A 6,000-nucleotide genomic window follows, 5' to 3' on the forward strand; every position below is an offset into this window, starting at 1 on the left:
AAGAATGGCAATTGAATATATTCAGGTTTGAAATATGGATTACCAATAGAATAGAATGTAATATCCAAATTAAAAGAAAGATAAAGGTTAAATAAGTGTAAATTATTATTTTAAATGAGACAAACAGTGAGATTTAACATAAGTGGATGTGAATATCATCTGTTGATAATTAAGATCTTGTAACTCCTTTGGAACAAATTTTTCAGACAAAACATTAAACTTCCTCTAGAAGTCCGTTATTACTGAGTGTTGATTATTTTTTAATAATATATTGAAGTAGTCGGTCATGTTTTGCACTAAATTACTGGAAGATTAGATGGTAAATTTAATTTTCAAACTAGAGATATGAGTTCTCGTAAAAAATTATACATGCAATAAATTGGATTTTCATGTTTTTTTTTATTTATTTTTTAATAATATGCTAAATGAAGAAGAACAAAATCAATGCATTATGAACCGATCACACATCTTTTTCCTGATTTTTTTTTCCTGAGATCCGAAAGGATCTCAGCTGCTGAAAAGTTATAGAATCTGAAAGAAAAATGGTCACATTTTCATTTTGGATTAGAAGAGGAGTTCAGTTATCAGAGCAGACAAGCTTGTACTGAATTTGTCCCATTAGATCATACCTCAACCAATGAATATCCATTACTGTGGGATTACTCACCTTTTTGTCCAGCTGTATTGAAGCCAGGGAGGAAATCTTTTCATAGTTTGAATATTTGGCCCACAAAATTTTCAAAATCTAAGGTTAAGGTTTAATACAAGCATTTCTTGTTATTTTGACATAGCCTGCTGGTGTACAGATTTTGCTATTTTTCAGTTTTTCGGAAATTCCTTGAAAGGAACACTCTCAAACGGAGTATTCCTTTCAAGGAATTTCTGGAAAATGGTAGCTTGTTTTGCTACAGCAATAACAAAAGAGCACTAGAAATACATTGAATTTTAGTTTTGATAATGGTTGTCACTGTAAATAATAATGTGTTGGTTGTTAGGGTCTTTAGTTTTGACATAAATTCACAATGATACAAGTGAATTCTTTCACATTCAGGTTTCCTTCATATTTGTCTCACATAAAACATCAACCATCTTTAGTCTGCAAGTTGTAAATTGTGAAGTTCTGGACATTCATCTGAGTTCTGTAGTATAGTGATGAAGCCTTGAGATTGGGACTTAACAATATTGCTTGCAGATGCATCATAAAAACTTTCAACTCACTGTTCTTGTTCATTTATTTTGCTTCATCTTCTCTTAATATGCAATGTATTCTTGTGCATTACCTGCCTTATACGAAGAACATAAGTCACACTGATCATCCTTTGGTAAGAACAGCAAAATGTTTTTTTTAAACACTGACAAATACTTTTACAGATGCCTTAATAATACTTACTCCTACAAAATTTTGCATATTCCCTATACATAGATGTACTTTGCCATATACGCTCAAGGTACAGCTTATTTGAACTTGATCTACAATACTGAGACTCCATTTTTGGAAGTTAATTGAGAAAATCATTAACATTCTTTCTAAGATCATTTAGCTTGCACCTCTTAGAGAAACTACAGCTGTGGTGTGTTCTTAGATTTTTCTTGTATCCAGGCTTGGATGGAGTACTCACCTATTCTGCTGTTTCCAACTTGTTATTGGTATCATTGTTACTTACTGAAGGGGATGCTAGAAAGATGCCACTGTTCTGTTGTGAACAAGGGATAGGTCCAAAATTTTTCCTCTCCATGTCATCTTAACTATGCAATATTAATACAAAAATAGTTAAATTAATAAATTATTGAGATAAATAGAAAAAACTACACAGTTGAAAAGCAAAGTGATTGCTTTACTAAAGCTTGTGGTTTTTTTAGCAGCATGCTGTACTTAAGTTTATAATGTTGCATTCCAGGAGAATTATATTACAATAGAATGTTGAGTAACGATTAAAAAACCATAAATTTGCAAAAATATAAGTTGGTTTGACCTTTCCACCTGTAAAATCAATGTAATGCTACTATTAATTCTCACCTACATTTTTTAAGCCCCTGCCAATTCTTATGAGTTTAGAGATGCAAGGTTTTGAAGCTTAAAATTGCATCATGTTATCTTAGATTTTAAAAATTGCTTTTAGATAGCATTAAGTTTGATTTAAATCTATGAGCAGATTGTAGGAATTAATCAGCCGTGTGCATCAACCAAACTGTTCATTTAGCTCATCAACGACCTGACTGAGCAGATGTTTGTTAAACCTTCAATAATAATGGCATTTTTCCAGTCCAGTTTGATGTTACATTTTAATACCCACTATGTTAAAGCTTTACTAGTGTGGTTAGATATTAGAACAAAAGATACTATTTTATTACACATTAAATTTTAATGAATAATGATGATAATTCAGTTAAGATAAGATTTTAACTGTTTTATATTTCACTAATTCAGTTTAAATATGGTTTAGTCATTATTTAGTAAAAGTAATTCAAACAATAATTATATATTCTTATTTAATCAAAAACTACATAGTAGTTTCAGTCTTTTACTAATAATGTAGCTGTGGGATGTTACTGTTAGTATTCCCGTAATGAATACTCAATCTTATGTTAGATTGAAATATGACTTTCGAATATTACTATTTATTTATCAAACTATAAATTTCTATATTAATTGGGATAAATATCACATTTATAAGAGAATTATTGAAGACCATAAATGTCTTAAATGTCTTTAATTTCTGTCATTGTTTTGTTTTAAACGATTTATTAAGTCCTCTGATATTTATGCCAGTAGTAAAATAACTATATACAGTCCCCCTATAAGATCATAGATACGTTCCATTTTTTAGGAATCCGATTTCTTACGAGTCATTCCAATCACAGCCCGACACGTGTCAAGTTTACGGACTATGGCTGATTGAAAGGTTTTCTTCCATAAAATTAATCGATTCTAGACTAATCCAACTCAACATTTTCAAAATATGTATATTTTTTTTGGAAATAATCCGTATAAACTACGCTATAAACAAAAAATTGTAGGATTACTTACTGAGTGTGCGCTATTAGACATCCCCATTGCTAAAGCTTGTTTTCGTCGCGGAACAGCTCAGCAAATAGCGGCCGATTTCTAACAACTTATTTTTCTGTGAAAACTTCGTAGAACTTCGGAGACATCATTAATATAAATAATTTTAATCGCCGTTGAATAAGAAATGTTTCTTTCACAAGAAATGTATAAAATTACAGTACTGTATTAGACTTACGGTACCTAATTTACATACTGACAGACGATAGTTAGCGTAAAAATCTCCGTAGCGTGGCGCCACGCTAGACGGCGGAAATTATATATTTAATTATAACAAAGTTACAATAAGTTAATATATAATTATATATACAGTACCTAATTTATATATAATTAATATATAATTATATGTACAGTACCTAATTTATATATAATTTATATAATACTGTCCAGACGATAGAAATCTCTCCGTAGCGTGGCGCTACGGACGGCGGGAAAGTAGTTCGGCTGCCCGATGACGTTTTACGTAATTATAGGAGTTTTTTACGGGTTTTTACGGATACTGTCGCAATTTTTTCGCAGTTTTATAGGAATCGTAATTATAGGGGGGTCTACTGTACAAATTGGTATCTGTTTTAATTTGCATACTCTAAGTTTAAATGAATTTTGTAAAACACATCCTAAGAGAATCGAGTTTCTTTTTATAGCAGTCAAATGCCTTAGTTAATACAGTATAAAGGTTTTTACATAGTTTAAATTAACAAAGTCCTGATGCTGACTATACTTAGATTGAAAAATTAACAAATACTTTAAGTAACATAGTATTTATTTATATACTCAATACTAAACCATTTATTAAAAACTATCAGTTTTTTCTGAATTTAGCTGCAAATTATAAATGAATTTGAAGTATGCAAACTCATCTAAACTATTTAATTTGCAAATGAAATCAACATTTTCTAGGTCTTTTTCAGATTCTTTTAAACTTCTATATCTAATCTAGAAAAGCATATGTTGAAAAGAAAGGTTTGAATCAAACAAACATTATTAAAAATTAAGATATTAAGTTTGCTTAGTTTACTGATTAGATCTTTCCTGTCGATTAGAAACTTTTAATCATTTAATCTGTCTAATTATTATTTAAGTAATTCTAAATAAGAAATCCTGTAGTTTTGGCTATTTTATAATTTGAAACATTGGCTATTTGCATCCGCACATTTGATCTTAAAGATAAAACATGCACGATTTAGCCGGAGTATTAGAATGTTTTATTAATTTTGATATCCATCTCAGTTAATAAGATTTTACTATTTGGATAAGATTTGTTTGGATTCAGTTATGAAATTACCAAAGAAATAAGTTTTTTTTCCCAAGCTCTTTCTTTTTAACTACTATCAAATAAGCATATCTTTATATTAATAATGTATCGTGCTTTTTTCTAAGATTTGTTATTAACGTGTTATTTTTATTATGAAACATCAGTCTAATATACAGGGTTAGTTAAAACTTTCTTAACACCCATATAAAATCAAAATTTCCCTGCCCAACTCAGTTTGATTTTATAAGGGTGTTAAGTGACTTTTGACACTCCCTGTATTACGTTTTTAAATATGAAATTATGTTGAAAATATGACTTTTTAATCTGAATCACTTGGCTAATGTAACGGGAATAATAATTTCTACCATTTTATTTTGCCAATTTCTGTTGGTATGGACAATTTACAAAGAATTTCTAATAACATTTAAACCAATGAAATTGAAAATTATATGCTGGCCTAATGTAAGTATAAAGAAATAAGATATCTTCAGATTGATATGAAACAAGTCAAATTTTTTACGAAAGTAAAATAATTTAAATTAGACAATTAAGATTGTGAAATCGTATTTATATGGTTGATTTTTAAGACAATTTTGTTATCTATAATTAATATTTAAAGATCTTAATATTTGCATATTGATAAATTCTGTCTACTCTAAAAACAATTTGTTGGAAGCAATAGTTTCTTAATTAATTAATTTGTACTTACACTCACTACCCTAAAGTAATGGACCAGACTCCTGTCAAGTTTAGTGGTGTTCTTGTTTGGGGGTGTTTTTCATGGTATGGCCTGGGACCTTTGCATGTTGTTCCTGGTAAATTGAATGCCTAAGCCTACATGAATATTTTGGACAATCAGGTTCTTTCTATGCTCTGGCAATTTTATAGAATGGATGAATGTTACTTCCGGGACGACAATGCTCCATGTCATGTTGCAGCCTCTGTCAAGCAGTGGTATCAAGATACGGATGTCAACCGTCTTCCCTGGCCTTTTCAGAGTCCCGGCCTAAACCCAATAGAACATTTGTGGGACGAGTTAGAGCGACGCTTACGGACTAGGGAACCACGTCCAAAGTCTACAACTGAGCTGGCAACATTCTTGAAGCAAGAATGGACACAAATATCCATTGCTGTGTACCAAAACCTTGTTGAAAGTATGCCCAAAAGGGTTGCTAGTGTAATTGCAGAATGTGGGGGACCCTCCTCCTATTAAATCATGTATTCTTTACCTTATGCCATCACATCTTGCTGTCCGGTCCGTTATTGTAGGGTAGTGTATTCTAGTGTTTGAATGTACTTTCCTACAGAACCTTATTGTCACTCCTTAATGATAATGATTATTAACCTGAAGTAGCTATACATTAAACTTCCTATCATTTCTTGTATGTGAATGAATATGTATATAAATTGCATTTATAAGATGATAAATTTTTTTCTCCCAAGTATTTTAAAGTGCATATAAAATTCATAATATGGAGTACAGACGATAGTTAGCGTAAAATCTCCGTAGCGTGGCGCTACGGACGGTGGGAAAGTAGTTCGGCTGCCCGATGACGTTTTACGTAATTATAGGAGTTTTTTACGGGTTTTTACGGATACTGTCGCAATTTTTTCGCAGTTTTATAGGAATCGTAATTATAGGGACCGTAATTATAGGGATGCCCACATGATTATTCTGACC

The 6,000-nt window shown here is 30.9% G+C and overlaps 1 protein-coding gene across 3 annotated transcripts in view; it reads left to right on the forward strand.

Annotated features, from left to right (window-relative positions):
• Positions 1–6,000, forward strand: part of LOC111623588 (WASH complex subunit 4-like) — a 45,572-nt gene that overhangs the window by 34,337 nt on the left and 5,235 nt on the right. The window lies entirely within an intron of this gene.

This window comes from Centruroides sculpturatus, unplaced genomic scaffold, assembly GCF_000671375.1.
Source record: "Centruroides sculpturatus isolate CEXI.00-Female unplaced genomic scaffold, Cexi_2.0 scaffold84, whole genome shotgun sequence".
NCBI lineage: Eukaryota > Metazoa > Arthropoda > Arachnida > Scorpiones > Buthidae > Centruroides > Centruroides sculpturatus.